This window comes from Geotrypetes seraphini, chromosome 2, assembly GCF_902459505.1.
Source record: "Geotrypetes seraphini chromosome 2, aGeoSer1.1, whole genome shotgun sequence".
Lineage (NCBI taxonomy): Eukaryota > Metazoa > Chordata > Amphibia > Gymnophiona > Dermophiidae > Geotrypetes > Geotrypetes seraphini.
In genome coordinates, this window is record NC_047085.1 from 262,833,798 (window position 1) to 262,856,221 (window position 22,424).

A 22,424-nucleotide genomic window follows, 5' to 3' on the forward strand; every position below is an offset into this window, starting at 1 on the left:
ATTATCTTGTTTTCATTGATTCCGTTTTTGGTTGCTTGTGCTGGATGCAGAGAAAAATTCACCAAGAATGCCAGAATAATATTGGAGAGCTTTACTAATTTAGGGCTCCTTTTACTAAGCAGTATAAGAGCATTTTACCACGTTCATTGAATTCCTATGAACGTCAGAGCATTTATCATGCCGGCCCATAGTAGAATGCTCTTACACTGCTTAGTAAAAATCCAGCATTAGTTTTGAAGATACTATCTAAGTCTTTATCAACTAATACCTTGAAGTCTTATGCAATGGATAGGAGGAAGTTTGGGATGGTGTTGAGGACCTCCAGATTAATACTGTACTTGGCTTCCTTGTTAAAGAAAGCTTGATACTTGAATTCATTGTGAAAATAGCTGGGGAGGGTTGGTCACAGTCAGTAGTGTTGGTAGCTTTGGTAAGTGTTGTATTTTACTGCAAATATTGTGGGGAGAGAGAAGTTTCTTATTCTTTGTTTGGCAAAGAAGTTATTGAAAGGAATATTTTCTTCTAGTAATGCGGTTTCTGATTATAGGTGATGCGGACTAAGCATATTCTCTTTTGTCACCACTTGAGAATTAAATGTTGTGCCTTATTAATTATTTACGATGGCATATAATCCAAATGACCCCTGGCAAGGGCCAATGATAGCCAAAAGTGATGTATGATATCAACTGGATTAGTATGGTATCATCTAGTCAAGCAGTTAAGGAATTTACAATTTTGATGTTTGGCTGGAGATAAAATGTATGTTTATTGATGCTTTTCAAGTTATATAATAAGGCTGCAGCCCCATTATTCCATATTAATTTGCCTACTGTGATTCATGGGGGGAGGGGATGGGGTTGTGAGTTGCACACATTGAACAAAGTCCCAGAATTTCCTGGGGCAGAATAAGGGGTGCACAAATACCCATCCCCCCCCCCCCGAGTTTTTACCTTAGATAATGGAGGGCAATTGTGACTGATGGAATCTGTAGCCAATGGGGTTCCTGGTGTTTTCAGTGGCATTCTGTCAGCAGGAAGGGAAATTATGAGCTGATTATGTCCCTCCCACCCTCCCTGTTGGTTGGGGAGATTATTCGGTGGGTGGTTTGTCACAGTTTGGTGTTTGTAAGGAATCCCTGACATATTTTAGCAAGAGATGTTTAATTAATTGATCTTTAAGCCAGTGGCGAACCTAGCATATGTGACACCCAGGGCCCATCATTTTTTGACACACACACACACACACCCTCATCTATATGAAAAATATGATTTTTAGGAACAATCCACATAGCGCACAACAAGAGTGTACCTAGGAAAAGGCAGCATCTTAGACACTGCAGTGAGCCCTAGAACACCAACACATACATTGTAAAACTAAACAAGCCAGATCCTGCACAGTCAATTGATCCTGTACAGTCAATGCCAACAGAAAACCATGTCCTTTTCATACACACAGAACAGAGATACACCCTCGCCCAATATGGAATAATCACAAACTAAAAATAGAAATATGAAGACAAAAGTTAAACTGAACCACCAAGAAACCAGATTCTACATACAATGCAACACCACAACACCATAGAAACAGTGACACATGTCCCCTAATACTGTGCAAAATATAAAGCCAGTAGATGTAAATTTGAAAAAACTGATACAGAACAATCAATAATAGAAATAAAACCAATACAGTGGTACCTCGGTTTACGAGTGCACCGGTTTGCGAGTGTTTTGCAAGACGAGCAAAACATTCGCAAAATCGGCGCCTCGGAAACCGAGCTTGCCTCGATTTGCGAGCAGTGCCCTCCGCGATCCGGCACCCTCCCCCTCGCCAGGTAGGCGGATGCTATGAATGAGCATCTCGCTAATCTGGTTGTGGAGCAAATTGCCACCCGGCAATCTCACAAGAATTTGCAGACTGTGCTTACTGGCCAGCTCATCGTCCAGGGTCACACCCCTATAGATCAACCAACCCTACAGGCCTCCTCCAGGCAGGCCTCTACCAGCCAAGGGTCCTCCCCTGGCACATCTGGTCAAGAACATAGGCGTGTGGCCGAGGCTGGGGTAAGGGGCCCCATTAGGGCCCACTATGGCCTCTGCCTCCCTCTCAAGGGTAGTTGGGTCACCATGGACCCTTTGACTCTGCAAGACTGCCTCTGCATTGATCCACCACCAACTCTACCTCACAGTGGTCTGATTGCAGATCCAGGGTCCAGATAGCAAGCTGAACACATGCCCAATCCTGATCAGCTATGTATCCCATAGTGGGCCTCATAGTTGTAGGGGGGGCGGGATGGGAGGGGAGAGGATGTGGGACCCCCCCTTCTGTGAGGCAACAGAGGGATGAGGTGGGACCCCCTATCTGTGAGGCAACAGGGGGAGGTGGGAATGGATAAATGGGAAGGGGGAAGGAAAACAGGAATTGGAAGTGGGAGAGGAAAGTACTTGGGACCTGGGTTTGGCACAGAGGGAAATGTGCAAAGAGTAGGGTTACCAGATTTCTGGATTTATCTGGACATGTCGTCCTGAACTGGAGGGAGTGCATCCGGATTTTCAACATACTCTCTCCAGTCCAGCTCCCACATTAAAGAGAGTGTGTTCAAAATCTGGACATACTCCCTCCAGTTTAGGAAATATCCAGACACCCGGACAGTCCTCTAAAAAGAGGACATGTCCAAGTAAATCCAGACATCTGGTAACCCTATTCTTTGCACATTTCCCTCAACTTGGATTTGGGGATGGTTCTTGTGAGTCTCCCGTGTCCCCACATAACCTCTTCCAGTGCTGCCATTTCCAAACTTTGGGCAGCTTCCTGGAAGGCTTCACTCTGCAGTGGGTGCCCATGTGGGAACAGGAAGTGCTGCAGAGTGAGGGCTTCTGGGGCAGGACAACGGTTAATGCTGCCATCTGCCCAAAGTTTGGAAATTGCTGCACCAGAGGAAGTACATGGGACAGAGAGACTCGCAAGAATCATCTTCCACCCCTAGATGGCCAAGGTAGGGGGCTGGAGATAGAGGTAGAGCTACCAGACATCCATGGAAATCTGGACATGTCCTCTTTTTAGAGGACTCTCTGGGTTCCTGGACAGCCTTTCCTAAACCTAGCAGTTTGTCTGGGTTTTGGAAAGCCCTGACAAGCTCTGGTTGCATCTTGAGGTTCTCTGAGCGTGTGCAGATAACGTCACACACATCCATGCAGGCTCCAGGTCCTGCAGATGAAGATCGTCGGGGAAGACAAAAAAAGGCTTTGTAAGGGCAGGATTGGGGGAAGAACGGGGTGGCAACTGCAGGCTTAACAGGGTAGGCCCATATGTCCAGAGATTTACCCCTCAATATATGGTAACCCTAGATACAGAGATGCTCGGCCAGGGGGTTTGGGTGGTGTAGAAGTGAAACTAGGGATAGGCAAGGGTGGGACAGGACCCTGTGGGTGGGCTAGGTTTGAGACTTTGTGTGTGTGTAGGGGGGGGGAATGAGCAGGGTATGGGTGGGGCTGGGATGGTGTCAGATGTTTATTTGTTATGGACTTACCAAATCTGGTACCCTTGCACACAGCAAGTTGGAGGGGGGGGAGAGGATGGGGATCTGAAAATGAACCTGTCTTGGGGGGGGGGAGAGTAGTAGTGACAATGGAAACTGTGCTTGGATAGGGGGGGTCTGCCTCTGCATGCACTTGGGACTCTGGATCTGTGTGAGGGGTGGGCTAACATGTACTCTGCAATTTATGGACTGGAGAGATTTGAATGAACTTGTATTTCTTTTCTTTTTTTTAATGTCTTTGTTATGTTTTAAATAGATGTGTATTTTTGGAATATGTCAAGAAACCTTTATTTTCATTGAAACTGTGTGTGTATACATTACTGCTGTAAACACATGTAGTCATCTTTAGGGTCAGGAAGGGGGGGGGGGGGAGAAGCTGTCCCTGAGATGCCTCATAGACTTTGTGTCGGGTATTTTGGTGCAGCAGGAGAGAGTGGGCACGATGGACCACTGGTCTAACCCAGCAGCGGCAATTCTTATGTTCTTATTTGACAGGCAGGGCCCCCCACTCCGAAGCAAGCAGGTAGGCAGGGCCCCCCAATGTGCACAATCTTTCTTCTCTTCTTCACTATCCATGTGTACCTTTTCCTCCCCTTCCATTAAGTATAACATCTCTGTATCTTTATTCCTCCCCTTTCCAGCATTATTCCATGTCCCTGTCCCTATGCTCCCTCCTCCTTCAGCATTTCTTTGCTCTGTCTCTTTCCCTCCCCATATCAAGCTTTATTTCCTTCCTCCTGTACTCCTCATCCCCACCCCCCACCCTAAGGCAAGCAGGCAGGCAGGGCTCACCCCCCCCCCCCCGTACCCCCTCCGAACTCTCCCCGTACCTTATTTTCCTCCTGGAGCTCTGGTTAGACATGTCCAGCCTGAGACGAAGGGAGTCAGAGGAACGGCGGTGGAGGTGGCTGAGGCCCAAAAGTGCTGCCCAGCGCTGCCATGGGGGAAGGGAGGGAGGCCATCGGGAGGCCAAAACCCACCGCCACCGCTGCTATAGCCACTGGCTCTCTTGTCAGGGCCGTGCCACCATGCCAGGACTCTAAGCAGCTTCCAGTTCCAATGGCTGCTGCTTGCGCCCTGTCCGCAGGGAAGCTGCTGCCCGTGTAAAGAAACGGCTGCCTCTCTAATGGCAGAGCAGCACGCATGGCTGCCTGCCTGGTTGGCTGATGCGGCAGCCTCCTCTTCCCTTCTCTAACGGCAGAGTGGCGCACAAGGCTGCCTGCCTGGTCCCGCACCTCTTCCCGCATTAATGGAAGCGGTGTGGGAACAGGCAGGCAGCCTTGTACACCGCTCTACCACTAGAGAAGGGAAGAGGAGGCAGCTGCATCAGCCGACCAGGCAGGCAGCCTTGCGCGCCACTCTTCCACTAGAGAGGCAGCTGCGTCCAGCGAGGGAGGGCATCAGAATTAAAATAAGGTAACTGGGGGATGGGAGTGGTGGTTTGGGTATTTGCTCCATAAGATGCACCCTTATTTAAACCAATTTGGGGGGGGGGAAAAGCGTGTCTTATGGAGTGAAAATATGGTAATTTTTTAATGGCTGCCTAATTTTTTGGAGGTGCAGTTTTATAGAATTGATATTTCTTGATAGGCACCTAATTTTCAATTATCGCCAATTAAAGAGCTTAATTGAGCTTGTTATTCAATTTAGATAGCCGCTTATCGTATCAGACACCCCCCCAAAAAAAAAAAAAATGGGCACCTAAGTTAGGCGCTGTTTATAGAATTTGGGCCTTTATACTTATATACTAGTATGTATACATAAAAGTATCTTTATAAGTCAATGAAAATCCACAGATAAAGAAGATATACATTCACCAGTTGCCAGTAATTAGTCTGATAGATTTTTAAATATGAACTTAAAGCTAGGTGCTATCTTGTCAGGAAAGAGTATTCTTCTCTATCATTCCATATGCCTAAACTTAATATCTGATTGTTAGTCTTGACCAAAAACTGTTAGGATGATAGCACTGGATTCTGATGAATGAAAAGTGATGAGATGGTCTTGAATTGCCATATCTGTGTTCTAATGCTCAGTAAAATATGATGGCTTGATGTCACTAATGTTTTCACACTGGGAGCAAAGACAAGCTCTCACGCTGCTTTGATGTCATCCAGTCATGATGGTAGCTGCCAAATTAAAGCAACTAGATCTGTGTGAGAGGCAATTTTCAGAGGGTTCAATTATAACCAGAAACCTCAACTTTCCCACTGAGGGGAGGGAGGTTGATCAGGGATTTCTGGTTCAAATCAGAAGACTTAATCACAATATTCACATACAATCTGCTGTATTTTAATGCTATGTAGAACATTCCAAGATTTGCTTCTGCAATTAAATAAGATAATGCAAAATATGATACATATTTTATATTTTAATAACACTTTAATAAAATATACATAAAACACCATTATATATCACAGTGTACTATATTTGTATATTATTGGGAAAAATATAAAAGATTCCCCATTTAAATGTTAGAACTTCTCAAATATGACCTCAATAACAAGTACAAGAGGGTGCTGAAAAGTTCTCAGCCCAACCAACCAACTTCCTAAATTCTGAGCATTATTTTAACACTGTAGCTAAAGTTTTCTCTTATTGTAAGTGCCAATTGGCAGAAAGAAAATTCTCTGTTTTGACATTATTTCAGATCACTTATTGAACCGTATCCATGTCATTCTCTTCTTGGTTGGGCTGAGAACTTTTCAGCACCCCCTCGTGTTCTAAGGACCCAGTTTTGTTACTTTTGCTTTAACAAAATATTAGTTGCAAAACTGTAAAACAGCAGCAAACATTTACCTGTGGGAAACCAGCATAAAGTCCTGTTAAAAAAAAAAGATTACAAAAACAGTTCACTCATCAAAAAAAGTCCTGTTCACTTATTTCAAGCAATAAAAAGTATTGAACAGAGGAGCAGAGATAGGCCTGGGAGCCAAATTTACTGTCTGAATTATGCACTGATAAAAGAATCCTGGCGTAGTGTGACTCAGTAATGAGAACTCCAAGGGCAGTACAGGGGCAATCTCTCTGAACACAAATAAATCTTTTGTTTTTGGTTAAGCGATGGTAGCAGTATCTCATCCCAATGAGGGAAAACTCTGATTTATATTAATGTGCTGGAGATCAGCTCATTAAAATGCGCAGTACTCCAATTCTGTGGAAAAGCAAATCCTTTCTAAATTGCTATTGCTAATAAGAATAAAACTAGATATAAATAATAATGGGACAGTTTTGATCAGTCCTGAGAGTTTTATTGTGTGCTTGTTTAGTTGCCTAGTAAAATGCCAGAGAATTCCAGCTCTTGTTCGCTGAGTTTAAGTTGTTGGAAAGAGGTGCAGCTGAATAATTATTTCTAATTTAGTTTCCTTATGAAATAATGATTGCAAATATTAGAATACTTTAGAATGTAAGCTAAAAAACCAGGACAGAATTTTTATTAGTTCAGTTCACAATATACAAGTATCTATTGTTTGAGCAAACTGGAAGTATAAATTAAATAAATAAAAAGCAACAGTAACTATGAAAATAAGGTAGAAGACATTAGAACGTGACTATTTAAGTAAACACCTTTTTGTAAGAAACCTTTGCTAGATACATGCTTTCTCTCAACATGTATATAAATGTGTGTGCGCAAGTTGTCTGCATTTTTATTCAAATTAATTATAGTATCCAACTACAATGTGTTATGAAAATGCAATAAAGAAGAACTGTAAACGATATAGTTATTAACGTATTAACCTGCTTCATAATGGTCTCCAACTTACTGCTCATAAATCTTCATTCAGGATGTGTTTTACAGGCCTATTTGCTCATATTTTAAACTAACAGACATATATTATCTCTAATAGGAGGGATGATAGGAAGATTTGTTGGTTATGGAGCTGAAATTCAAATGATTAGCTCCTCTCCTATTCTTTGACAAAAGTTTGTCTACACAAAATCATTACATTACATTGATGTCTTCTATCCCGCCAATACCTTTCAGTTCTAGGCGGTTTAAAACAAGAAATTAGCCTGGGCATTCCCAGGGAGATTACAAGGTTGATAGCTATAATATGCGTCGGGATCTGGGAAGGGTCAATATGGTTTGGCTAGATCATTTGACAAATTTCTTGAATAGTATGGTTTTCAGTTCTTTCCTGAATGTTTTGTAGTTGGGCGTCGTGGTCAGCAGATTTGAGAGGTGGTGTCCAGTGTTCCCGCTAAGCTGCGCTGGCGTGCGCTGGCGCACAAAATATTACATCGCAGCGCACAAGTTTCTCGTCACAGCGCACACACGCGTCGCAAAGGTAAGGGGAGGCTGGGGGAGGAATCGGACGTCGGGGTGGGGGTGCGAGGGTTCACGGTCCTCTGTTCTCCCTAGAGTGCGGCTCGTCTAGAGCAGTGGTGCCCAACCTGCTTCCCTTCCCTTCTCACTGCTGCCATCGGGGATCAGGCCGACACCGTGTCTTTGATCTCCCTGCTTCTCTTCCCTGCTGGGCTGACCAACTCTCGTGGCGGCCCGACGTCAATTCTGACGTCAAGAGGACGTTCTGGCTAGCCAATCGCTGCCTGGCTGCCCGGAACGTCCTTTCCGACGTTAGAATTGACGTCGGGCAGCGAGAGTTGATAGGCCCTGTGCAGAAGAGAAGCAGGGAGATTTCGGCCTGTTCCCGATTGCGGCAGCAGCAGCCTATTCCGCGGCGGTGGTGGCATGGGGGAGGTAGGAAGGAAGAAAGAAAGAAAGAAGGTGGGGTGGGGGGGACAGGGAGCCAGAAAAAAAAGCAAAAAATGGGGCACGGAGGAAGGAAGGAAGAAAGAAAGAAGGGGGGAGGACAGGGAACCAGAAACAAAGCAAAAAAATGGGGCATAGAATCAGAGAAAGACAGACAGAGAAAGAAAGAAAAAGTTGGGGGAGGGAATGAGGTCTGGAGGAGAGGAAGCATACAGGAGGCTGAAAGAAGGGAAGAAATATTGGATGCACAGTCAGAAGAATAAAGTGCAACCAGATGAAATTACCAAACAAAGGTAGGAAAATGATTTTATTTTTAATTTAGTGATCAAAATGTGTCTGAATTTATATATGCTGTCTATATTTTGCACTATGGCCCCCTTTTACTAAATTGCAATAGTGTTTTTTAGCGCAGGGAGCCTATGAGCGTCGAGAGCAGCGCTGGGCATTTAGCACAGTTCCCTGCGCTAAAAACTGCTATTGTGGTTTAATAAAAAGGATGGGGGGTATATTTGTCTATTTTTGTATGGTTGTTACTGAGGTGACAATGCATAGAGTCATCTGCCTTGACTTCTTTGAAAAAAACCCAGAATAGGACTGATAATTAACATTTTCTCAGCATATAGTGTGCTTTGTGTTTTTTAATTTTATTTTTGGTAGATCATTTTGACTTGGTCATTTTAAAGTAGCTCGCAAGCCCAAAAAGTTTGGGCATCTCTGAGCTAGAGCGTTGAAACTGTGTATTTCTATTTTATCCCCCCTTTTACAAAACTGTGGAGCGTTTTTTAGCGCCAGCCGTGGTGGTAGCAGCTCTGATGCTCAGAATTCTATGAGCGTCAGGGCTGTTACCACCGTGGCTAAAATCCACAGTACAGTTTTGTAAAAGGGGGAGGGGTTAGTTTGTGATGACATATTCCATACTAGGCGAAGGTGTTTTCTGTGTTCTGTGTGTTTGAAAGACATGGTTTTCATTAGCAGTTCCAATACTCTGGATCCTTTCACTATTTTGGTTGTATACAAATGATTGTAGATATGGATTTTTTCTACACCAAATGTTTTTACTCTGATTCTATGTGTTTGAACTGCTTTCTGTATATTTCTCATAATATTCAATAAAATTATTGAACTAAAAAAAAAAAGACATGGTTTTCTGTTAGGATTGACGGTGTAGGATTGATCTGTGCTGGTCTGGCTTGTTTAGTTTTACAATGGGTGTATTGATGTACTGCTCACTGCAATATGTAAGATGCTGCCTTTTCCTAGGTACTCATGTGTGACGTGTGGTTTGTTACTAAAAATCATGTTTTTCTTACAGATGGGGGGGGGTGCCAAAAAATGATGGGCCCCGGATGTTACATATGCTAGGTACGCCACTGTATGTAAAGATACCAGAAAGCTGGCGTAGCAAAAACTTCTAAGTTTTGAGTATTTAACCCTCCCACAATCTCACGGGCACTCGTTTCAAGTTTATTGAGATTTTGATTTAAACGCAATATCAAATATTTTCAATGCGTATAACAAAAATAAATTTGGGGAAATAAATAAAACCATTTGAACAATAAACATACAAACATATCCATAGATGATTAAAATTACATAAGTAGTACAAGGATAAACTACATTTGTTTAAAAATGCTCATAAATTTGTGGAGTATGTAACTTGTCGCTCATGCATATTTTTTTTTGCACACACCTCATCAAACCTTAGAGGGAACATTGGTGGTGTCTATTTTTGCTGCTCTTGTGGCTAGCAGACCATCATAGCTATGAGACAAAAAGACACTAGTTTGTGGCTTGCCCAGAGCAGGTTTTTCAATTTATCCATCACCAGCCTTTTTACTAAAGTGTGCTAAGCAGTTAACACATGAATTACTACATTCTGTAGAGCCCAAATGAAAGATTACATTCTTACCTCGATGATAATCACATGAGTCCTGAATCTGTGGGTAATCCATCTTCACCCGCGAGTACTGCAGAAGAAATCATCTACATTTTCTACTCTGCCTCCCTGCATCTGGGACTTCTACCACCTGAATCTGCAGCAGCTGTTGCACTGTTGCCTGTACTCTGGCTGCTTTCTCTGGCCAGGAAGTCTATAAAAAAGTCCATTTGAGCTTGTAACCCTCTCGAATAATGTCCAGCACCCACTAGTCTGTGCAAATCTGTTCCCAGGCTTTCTGATACTATACAAGTCTCCCACCTATCCATGGAAGATCGGAGAGGGATTAGCAACATAGGGACTTTTGGGGATTGGTTGCTGAACAGACACTGGATGCAGAAATATGACCCAAGGAACCAAACCTCTGCCTAGACCCTTGAAATGACCTCTGCATAGAGAAGTTCACTGAGGACTGTCAAGGTCACCTGCATCCTTGAAAGGAGCCACAACTTGGCCCTCTAGGCATATGTGGCTTGTTATCTGGGAGAGACTTAGGATGTCTGTCCATTACACTGATCATAAGGCTGTCCAGTCTTTTGCCAAAGAGCATCTGCCTTTTAAAAGGTAGCTTGCTCAACCTGGCTTTAGAGGCTGAATCTCCCATCCATTGTCTGATACAAAGCATCCTGCATGCGGAAATTCAATAAGCAGACACTTTGCTAATGACTCTGAGAATGTCACACATATTATCTGCAACATAATCTGCCCCCAACAGTACCGTTTGGGAGTATGCGCTCGCCTTTGAAGTTAGAACCTGGCATAGCATTTTATGGCAGGTGTGTATCACAAAGGAAGCTGCTGCTGCTGCTGGCATCACCCAAAGCCAAGGACTCAAATTGCCTTTTGAGGATGAGATCCAGCCCGTGGTCCTGCACATCCTTCAGGACAACTCAGCCTTCACTAGGAAGAGAAGTACAGCACAGTTACTTACCGTAACAGGTGTTATCCAGGGACAGCTGGCAGATATTCTCACATGTGGGTGACATCACTGATGGAGCCCCAGTACGGACACTTTAAAAGTGCATCACCACTTTAAGACTTTCAGAAAGTTCACAATAGCCCGAACCGAACATTTGTGAGTGCCTTCCCGCCCGATGTAAGTGCGCGGTTTCTCAGTTAAGTAAGCCAGTTAAGAAACCAACAAGGGGAGGTGAGTGGGTTGTGAGAATATCTGCCTGCTGTCCCTGGATAACACCTGTTATAGTAAGTAACTATGCTTTATCCCTGGACAAGCAGGTGGCATATTCTCACTAATGGGTGACCTCCAAGCTAGCCATGAGGGAATGGTGGGAGAGTTGACATATAGGAAAATAATTTTGTAACACTGACTGGCCGAAGTTCCCATCCCATCTGGAGAAAGAGGTGAGGTGAATGTATGAACCGAAGACCAGGTGGCAGCTTTACATATTTCCTCAATAGGGGTAAATGTAAGAAAAGCTGCTGAGGCTGCCATAGCTCTAACTTTATGGGCTGTGAAACGACTCTCCAGTTACAGTCCAGCCTGAGCGTAACAGGAAGCTAGCCAGTTGGAAATAATTCTCTTGGAAATAGAATGCCCCAGCATGTTAGGATCATAGGAGACAAAAAGTTGAGAAGATGATCTATGCGACTTTGTTCTTTTGAGGTAGTATGCCAAAGCTCGATTGCGATCCAACGTATGAAGAGCTGCTTCTCCTGAGTGAGAATGAGGCTTACGAAAAAATACAGGAAGTACAATTGATTGATTTAGATGAAATTCCATAACAACTTTTGGTAGAAACTTTGGATGTGTGCGCAGGACCACTTTGTCATGGTGGAACACAGTGAATGGTGGGTCTGCTACTAATGCTTGAAGTTCAGGCACTCTTCTGGCGGAAGTGAGTGAGATGAGAAAAACAACCTTCTAGGAAAGATACTTGAGATGAGCCGTAGACATTGGTTCAAATGGAGGCTTCATCAATTAAGCAAGAACTACATTAATGTTCCAGACTATTGGAGGAGGTTTGAGAGATGATTTCACATTGAAAAGTCCTTTCATAAATCTGGATACCAAAGGATGAGCAGTGAGAGGTTTATCCTCTACTGGTTGATGAAAAGCTGTGATAGCACTGAGATTGACTCTATTAATAGATGTAGACTTGAGACCCAACTCTGACAGATGAAGAAGGTAATCCAGGAATAGTGAAACTGAAATGGATTTTGGATCATGATGATGACAAAGACACCAGGAGGAGAAATGTGTCCACTTCTGCTGATAACATTGAGTGGCTGGTTTCCTGGAGGCTTCTAGAATAAGTCTCCCCAGCTGAGAGAGGCCAAGCTCAGTTGCATTCAGCCCGAGAGATACCAAGCTGTCAGGTGTAGAGACTGAAGGTTGGGATATAGAAGTGCACCCTGACTCTGCGTAAGAAGAGATGGAAATATAGGCAGAGACATGGGTTCCTTGGAACTGAGCTGAAGTAGAAGGGAGAACCAAGGTTGCCTGGGTCACCGAGGACCTATGAGAATCATGATCGCTGACTCCTGCTTGACTTTGAAAAGAGTCCTGAGAATAAGAGTAGGTGTAAATGCGTAGAGAAACTTGTGTATCCAATCCAGGAGAAATGTATCTGCCTCCAGACGTTGAGGTGAGTAAAATCTGGAACAGAACTGGGGCAGAACTGGGGGTTGTTGTGGGGAGACGCAAATCAGTCTACTTGAGGAATATCCCACTGAGCAAAGATGGGATGGAGAGCTGCCAAGTTGAGTGTCCATTCGTGAGGCTGAAGAATTCGGCTGAGCTTGTCCGCTAAGCAATTCTCTTCCCCCTGAATGTAGACTGATCTCAGATATATGTTCCAAGAGGTCGCCCAAAGCCAAATCTTGTGAGCTTCCTGACAAAGAAGGAGAGATCCTGTGCCTCCTTGCTTGTTGATATAGTACATCACTACTTGATTGTCCGTGCGAAGCAAGAGGACTTGACTGTCGATGAGATGCTGAAAAGCTTTGAGTGTAGTAAATCGTCCTGAGTTCCAGAAGATTGATATGGAACTTCCGTTCTTTAGTGGACCAATGACCTTGAGTTTGTAGACCATCCAGATGCACTTCCCAGGCATAAGTTGATGCATCTGTGGTCATAACTTTGTGATGAAGAGGAATGTGAAACCAGAGTCCCCTGGAGAGACTGGATGAAATCATCCACCACTGCAGCAACTGTCAAAGAGACGATGTCACAGTAACATGGTGTGAGAGAGGATCCATCGCTTGGGACCACTGAGAGGCTAGAGACTATTGAGGGGTTCTGAGATGGAGTCTCGCCAGAGATGTTACGTAGACAATAGATGCCATATGGCCCAGAAGAACCATCATTCACCTGGCTGATATGGATTGGAGCTGGTTCACTTGATGACAAAGCTGGATCAGAGCATCCTGACGAATCTGGGGAAGGAATGCTCTCATTTGAGTAGTGTCGAGAATCACTCCTATAAATTGAAGCCTTTGCGACAGAAGAAGCTGTGACTTGGGAAAGTTGATCTCTAAACCCAAGTTTTGGAGAAACAAGATGGTATGATTTGTTGCTAGCACAACATCCTGACAGGACAGGTCCTTGATGAGCCAGTCGTCCAGATAGTGAAACACCTGAAGACCCTGAGATCTCAAGGCCGCTGCCATTACAACCAGGCACTTCGTGAAGACTCTGGAAGAAGATGCCAGGCTGAATGGCAGGACCTTGTACTGATAGTGGTAAGAAGCCACTTGAAACTGAGATATTTCTCGTGAGCCAAGAGGGGATACAGAGTGGCTAGAGATAGCATTCAGAATTTTTCTTTGACAAGAAACTTGTTGAGAGCTCTGAGATCTAAACTAAACTAAATCTTGGGTTTATATACCGTGCCATCTCCACATTTGTGGAGCTCGGCACGGTTTACAGGAATTATAAAGAGAAAGGAATTCCAAGGAAGGGTTGGGTGAAGATCGGAGAAGTAAGAATGTTAGCGGGCTAGGATGTCAGAAGGAGGGAGAGTTAGGTTTTTGAGAAAAGCCAGGTTTTCAGACGCTTGCGGAAGGGTTGGAGAGCACTCAGGTTCCGGAGAGGGGAGGCAAGGCCGTTCCAGAGCTCGATGAATCTGAAGAGGAGGGAAGTCCCCAGTTTTCCAGGGTGGGAAATGTCTTTTAGTGAGGGGAAGGATAATTTTGATTTTTGGATAGGTCTGGTGGTATTAAGGTTTGAGGAATTCCAAGAAAGAGGAATTAATGGAGGGAGGATGCCGTGGAGGATCTTGAAAGTTAGGCAGATGCATTTGAAGTGAACTCTGGAAATCATCGGGAGCCAATGGAGCTTGGAAAGGAGCGGTGAGACGTGGTCGAATTTACTTTTTGCAAAGATGAGTTTGGCTGCGGCATTTTGAATCCGTTGGAGTTTGTGAAGGTTTTTCTTCGTTAGGCTGATGAAGATAGAATTGCAGTAGTCCAGTCTGGAGAGGATGAAGGACTGGACGAGAACAGCAAAATGTTTTTGATGGAAACAGGATCTTACTTTCCTCAGCATGTGTAGGCTGAAGTAGCATTTTTTTACCAGGGAGTTGAGATGGTCAGTGAAGGACAGTGTAGAGTCTATGATGACGCCCAGGACCTTGCTGGAGAATTCGAGCTGCAGAGTGGAGCCAGAGGACAGTGGAATTGAGGTGGGTAGCTGAGCTAATTTTGGGCCGAGCCAAAGTAGTTTTGTCTTGGATTCATTCAGTTTCATTTGGACGGTGTTGGCCCAAGATTGGAGATTCGAGATACAAGAGGATATGTTCTCTGAGAGATTGGTGAGGTTCGAGTCAGTCTCGAGAAGGACGAGGATGTCATCAGCGTAGGTGTAAATTGTTTCAAGGGGGGATAGATGGAGGAGTTTTAGAGAGGTCCTTGCGTGACTCCGCAGATTGGTGACCAGGGGGGGGATGAGGTGCCATTCCTATTGACAATGTAGGATAGGGAACGGAGGAATTTAGAGAACCATTCAAGGACTGTAGAGGTGATACTGATCTCGGAGAGTTGGTAGATCAGAATATCATGGTGAACAACGTCGAAAGCGGCGGAGAGATCGAATTGCAGGAGGACGGCGAACTTGTTACGGGAGTGAAGTTGTTGAACCTTGGAGATTAGGGAGGTCAGTAGGGATTCGGTGCTGAAATTGGGGCGAAAGCCATATTGGTAAGGTAGGAGAATGGAGAATTTCTCAAGATAGGATGAGAGTTGGGTCGATATGATGGTCTCGAGCATCTTGGTTAGGAGAGGAATATTTGCTATTGGGCGATAGCTGGATGGAGAGGAGGGGTCGAGGTCGGGTTTTTTCAATAGAGGGATTAAGGCGATATGGCCCATTTCTGGGGAGAAAAGGCCCGAATGCAGGGCGGAGTTTAGGAGTATGGTAATGGAAGAGATGGCCTGAGTGGGTATTTCCTCGTAGAGGTAGGAGGGGAAAGGGTCTAAAGAACAGTTGCAAGATTTCAGTTTGGAACAGAGTTTAAGGATGATGGATTCGGGTACGTGCTCAAAGGCTGCCCAGAATCTGTCGGCAGGGATATTGCTAGAGGCCGTTGGAGTAGGGAAGGGGTCAATGAGCACTAGGGCGTTGTAGGAGATTGCGGGTGGGAAGGAGCAGCGTAGGGCAGTGACCTTTTCATTGAAGAATTTTGCTAGAGCTTCGGAAGAGGGAGAGGAGGGGAGAGAGGTGGAGTCTTTTTTGGAGGTTAGGGAGCGCCAGATTTTGAAAAGTGTACTGCTCTGGTTATTGGATCTGGATATAGTCTCGCCGTAGAAGTTCTTCCTAGCTTTTTTCAGTGCTGATCTAACATTGGTCGCAGACCTCCCGTCTGCTTCAGCACTAGAAAATAGTAGGATTAAAACCCTTGATGTTGTTGATCCACAGGAATTTCTTCGATGGCATTGAGGAAAAGAAGGAATTTAACCTCCTGAAGAAGAAGAAAGGACTGTCAAGGGTTGAAAGCAGACTCTCTTGGAGGATGATCTGTAGGGAGGACGGTGAAATGTAGAGCGTAATCCTCCTGAGTGATTTGCAGTACCGAAAGGTCTGAAGTGATAAGTTCCCAACGATGGATATAAAGCTGAAGACGTCCCCCTATTGGCTGAGGAAGAGGTTGACTTACAGAGATTGAAGCTATGCTCTCCAGTTACAGGTCAAAAGGACTGTGTGGATTTGGTTGGAGCAGCAGGCTGAAGTTTAGCAGGACGTTGTTGCTTCTTCTTCCTCTGCTGAGGCCGTAGTTGAGCAGAGGCTTTATCTGGTAAGATAAGACAGGCTTGAAAGGTCTCAATGGGGCTGTTTTTTTCTTGGGCTTAACTAACGGGTCCCAATGAGTCTCATGAGCTGAGAGCTTTTGAGCCATGGTGTCTGCGGAGTCCCCGAAAAGCTCGTCACCCAAGCAAGGGACATTGGCAAGTGGTCTTAGTGGTTGACGTCCATGTCAGAGACCCGTAGCCATGATAGTCTCCTCATAGCCACCGACATGGAAGAGGCTCTGGATGTAAGTTCAAAAGTATCTTAGGCTGAACTCACCATATATTTTCACAGCTGAAGTACAGTGGAGACAAGTTGTTGAAATCCCTTTACTTTGCAGGCAGGAATATATTTCTGATGCTTTAAGTAGCAGGAGAAGTAGAAATTATAATTGACCACCCTGTTGGCCAACATGGAATTTTGATAAAGTCTCCTGCCATACTTATTCATAGTGTGGCCTTCCCTCCCCGGAAGAACCAATGCATAAACATTCACTGAAGTCGACTTCTGTAAAATAGATTCCACCACCAGGGATTGATGGGGAAGTTGTGGCTTATCAAACCCTGGGAGAGAGATTTCATTGTAGAGTGATTCCAGTTTTCTGAGAGCCACCGGCACCAAGAGTGGTGATTCGAGATTCTTGTAAAAGATCTCACGCAAAATGCCATGTAAAGGGAGCTTCAGCATTTCTTTTGGAGGCTGGTCATAATACAGAGTTTCAAGGTACTCTTTACTGTATTTAGAATCAGCCTCCAATTACATTAGTGACTTCTATTCCGCCAGTACCTTGCAGTTCTAGGTGGATTACAAAAGAAGATAGCTGGACATTTCCAGGAAAATTACAATTTAGGGTGCTGTTTACATGATTGAGACTTTGAAGGGAAAATTACAAGAGTGGATGAGACTTTGAAGGGAAGTTTACAAAGAGAGGAAGTTTACAAGAGAGGGGATAGACATGGGGATGAGTTTTGATATCTAGATAAATTTTTTGAATAGCAAGGTTTTGATTTCTTTTCGAAATGATTTGAAGTCGGTCGTTGTTGTCAGCATATGGCATATGGGGTGGTCAAATTTAGCTGCTTGTGTTGCTAGTAGGTTGTCAATGGCACCAAAAGGTCCTTTCTCATCTGTCTTATAAATTTGGTGAAGGACAGTTTTTCTTTAGGAAAGGTAGCTCGAGCTGGAGAATGTCTAGGTGAGTTTGATGCTGGAGAGTCTTCATTCTCGATGGACGATGGAGAGGGATCTGGGTCAGAGTCATCCAGTAAATCTGTGTCTTGCAACAAAGAGTAAGAGGGTTGCTTCAACCGGCGCCATTCTGGTGTCGGGGTCTCAGAATGCTTCGTCTTGCTAAACACTTTACCCGACTGGTGTCGTTCAGGCTTCCTCGTCTGACACACCTTACCTGACTTAACAGGACTTCGGTCAGAGTGCTTGAAAGAAGATGAATGGCATCGAGGAGATCGCTGCTTGGAAGAGCTGGAACAATGAGTCAATTCAGTGGGACGCACCGATGGAGCTGGTTTTGCTGGTGACAGTCACCCCTACACAACTCCAGCTCTGGAGGCTTCAGCAATGGAGGGATCAGAGGGGGTTATGCCCACAGTTCCCTCTCCCCTCGCATGCCCCATGGTACGAGGTACACGGATGCTTCTCAGGTGACCATCCAGCACATTCTTAGCATAATATAGGGGTCAAACCACTTGAGTCCATTATAATCGATTTAAATCATAACTGAGGTGTTTTGAGGCAAATAGAGGCTTTTAAAATAAAATCAGGAAATCTAAGATAGCCACCATGGGTGCTTTATTGTGCTAAGAAATGGCCCATAGGAACAAAACTAATTTTTCAAAAATCATCAATATAGGATTTTAGAGGTGGGGGACCTTTGGGACAACCCCAGAAACCCTTAGTTTTGCTAAATTCAGACTCAACCCAATGTCTCTCATAGACAGTAATGATCTGTACTCACAAAACTGTTATGTGTTGTGCCTGCATCAGCTTCTCAGTATAGCTGGAAATGGAGGAGGATTTTCTGCCTCAGACAAGCAAGGGTGGCTCCAGCAGCTTCTCTCTTCGGGCTGCCATTTATTCAGGCTCACAGTGCCTGAAACCTTTGACCCTACTGATTCCCACACAGTTCTTCAAGGTGGGTGGGGAGATGCAGATAACCACTGTCAAGCTTCCTGGCCAGTCACAGGGTCAATTCAGTCTGTGCTCCAATGCCTGATCTCCGCAGGAGTGAGCACTGCTCCCAAGGGACCTTTTGATGGGCTTTCAAGTTATGCTAGAAGCTGGCCAGGCAGATACTCTTTCATAAGGATTGCCCTCTTGGTGCAGACCCCAATGTCTAAATCTTCTCCCATGATTACTGGGAACCTCTTAGTATGGGAAAGCCTTATGAAAAAATCAGATGCAGGCTTAATATACAGTACCTGTATCTACTTCCCCAAAGAGCTCAGAACAGGATAAAAATTAATAGTTATAGTATTACAGTACACCATCACCTAAGAATACTCTTGGAACAATGCATGTAAAGGCATTTTATCATACATAGTGAAATGACTATACAAAATTACAGAGGTAAAATATTATCAAATAGGTTAAATGACTATACAGAATTCCAGAGTCACAAAATAAGTTCTGTCAGAGATTTCAGAATCTAGCAGATGATCGAGCATTTTCAGGGCTTGAGGGAGGCAAAGATATAGGTTTTTATGGCTTTCCTGAAATTTAGAAGACCCTCTAGGGATCTGATGTGTGGAGGTAGGTTGTTCCATGTTTGGTAGGAAATGGGAGTTGGATCGTTTCCAGGCTGTTTGCAGTTGAAGGGCATGTCCAGGGGGTATATATAGGCTTCACTCTGGGAGTGAAGTGCTTGCCTGGGGGTGTAGGGAGGGAGTTTGGGAGTTTATGTGAGAAGTGTCTGGATACCATGTCATGGAGGGATTTGCATGCTAGAACTAGGCCTTTGAAGATGCAGCGTTTAGTTATGGGTAACCAGTCAGTGCTGGGAAAACATGGTCATGGGGTTGCAGGTTTTTGTGTAGTCTAATTGCTGTATTTTGAACTCATTGTAGTTGTTGGATGTTCTTCGCTGTTAGTCCGTTGAGTAGAATGTTGCAGTAGTCCATGAGAGGATGAAAGCATATAGTAGTTAAGTAAAGTCCTGTTCAGTGAAGTAGTTTCTTAATTTCCAGAGTTGTCTGAGGTAGTAGGAGAAGGAAACCACTTGTAAGGATGCCTAGTCACACCTAATCACACTTAAGTGCCATTAGGTGGAATTCTATAAACAGCGCCTAGCAGTTGACTGGAAACTGTGCTGAGCAGTGCTTACATTGTAGGTGCTGCTAATATGCACCATTTATAGAACATCCACACTAATTGCAAATAAATTTAACAAATGGTAAAAAGCATTTCTGAATATAAACTAAGGAAGGACTGGCGATACCAAACTGTAAGACACAATAAACCACACTCCAGTAAACTGGTATATGTGTACTAATCACAGAGAAAACCTAGGTGAAGGAAAAAAGCCTCAGAAGGCACATAGAGCCATTTCTAATGTGCCCTAATGATGTGAGCTGAGATCCTCTAGCTCTACTTCATACCATCTATCATAGGCAAAAAAAAACCCTTTACCATAAATTATTCAGACCAGCAGACAAAAAATAACAGTCACAAAGTACCAATATGCTGAAAAATCTTAATTTTGCACAAAACTGCTGGTACTGCAAAAAAGCAATCACAAACAGTTACGCATATGCTTTGAATTGTTATGCTGCATAAGCTGCTGGTAATACTTGAAATAACTTTAATTTACTTATCTTGAGAAGACACAGGATCCCCCGACAGTGGCCATCATTTTATGGCTGTATTGCTGCTGCTTCAGGGCTTAAGATCCTCTGGAACGGAAAAATACTCTCACTCAATGCTGAACAGGGAAGGCTCTGGCAGGGCTGGCCGCAAGCAGCCCTTTCACTGTGCTGCCTCTGCTGGCCGGCTGCTGAAGCTGCTTTGGCAGGCCTGCTGGTATCTCTGATCTCACTGAGGGGGTGAGGGGTTGGTTGGAGGGATAGAGGCCAGACCTGTGCAAGGGAGGAGGAGGGGATGGGGACATGGATGCTAGACCACAATTTTTATTTTTATTTTTTTTGGGGGGAGGAGGAATATTGCAAGGAGAGGAGGGGGCATGGATCCTGGACTGCAAGTAGGGGGGAAAGAAGAAGGGACATGGATGCTAGACCTGCAGGCAGAGTTGGAGAGGAGAGGGAACAGGGATGCTGGACCCGTAACTAGAGAGGAAAGGGGGTGAGAAGGAAATCCAGGCCAGAAAAGGGGGTGGGGTGAGAAGGAAGAGATGCTTGACCGTAGAGAGAGGGAGAGAGTTGCCAGACCATGGGGAGTAGGGAAGGGATTCAAGGTGCAAGTGAGAGAGGTGGTAGGTAGGGTGACAGGCCACGGATGCTAAACCAGCAAATGGGGGTGCGGGGATGGTAAAGAAAGGAAGATAGAGTGACCAAGACAAGAAAGGGGATGGGAGAGAGAGGAAGAAATTCTTAGCCAGTGGACAGAGGGAAATAGAAATGCCAGACTATAGGTTTCAAGGGGGAATTCAGGGTGCAAGTGAAAGAGGAATGGGATTTAGAGGGAGACAGAACTATAGTTAGAGTGAGGGAAGGAACTGAGGAGGCTGGAACCTGATAAAGGAAAAAGCAGGAAAGAATTTCAGGCCTAAGGAAAGGAGAATTCTATGCAAAACACTACAAATAAACTTTGCAGAATTTTTAAATATTGTTTGCAGAATTTTGAAAATATGTAGACAGCATTCCGCCAGGAGTAGCCATACAGTGAACTGGTGAACTGAGGCTGAAAATTTGGTCAAAATTAACTGCTTAAAGATAACCAATTAACTTTGATCTGCTGGCACTGAATATTAACCTCTAGACGTCAACATTATCAGGACCAACACAACCAAAGAAAAGGGGAAACAATTCCACTAGATAAAGGATTCAAAAAAACAGTGGACTTGGGAGGATGAGATGTACGGTGTCTGCATCTATGAGACAAACATGGTTTTTCTTGTTATATAGAGCATTTTGGACTCCGGTTAGATTACAGAAATTAGATAGTTCCAAGTCTAATAGATGCTGGCACTGCCATCTTGAACCTGGGACATTGGATCATTTATTATATTATTGTCCCTTGATATTTCAATTTTGGAGATCCATTTTGGATCAGGTGAACAAAGTAATGGAAAGTCTAGTGGCACTCACATAAGACACTGTGCTATTTGGCACATTGATGAGAGCTAAAAACCAAATATCATCTCACAATAACAAACTTCTCTTTATTATGACAGGGGTTGCCATACAGCTTATTTTAAGTAATTAGAAAAACTGGGATCAATTGAACTATACCTTTTGGTGGGAGTCTCTGTGTCACGTCTTTATAATGGAACGTATTATGGCTATACAACGGGGACATTATAAGAAATTTCTGAAGATTTGGGAACCATTGACAAAATTTTGCAAAGAATTATAATTGATTTTGCCTTTGATCATGCATGTCCAAGGGTGGGTGGGTGGGAGGGAGGGTTAGAAAATATTTTTAATTCTTTAATTTGAGTGCAATTTTTGAATATGAGTATGGGGAGGGGTGATATATTGCTTCACCACATCCACTTGACATTAAATCACCCTTCTGTATCAATAACCTTAGTTACCCTATCCAGCCCTCCATAAAGATACTAAGTGTAACTCTGGATCAATGCCTAACCATGAAAGACCAAGTAGACTCCTTAATCAGAAAGGGATTTTTTACTCTCTGGAAACTCAGATCCCTTAAAGCTTATTTTGTTACATCGGTTTTTTTACTCTCTGGAAACTCAGATCCCTTAAAGCTTATTTTGTTACATCGGTTTTTAGAATCCTAGTCCAATCCCTCGTACTAAGCCTGCTTGACTACTGTAACATCGCCTATTTGGCAATTTCCC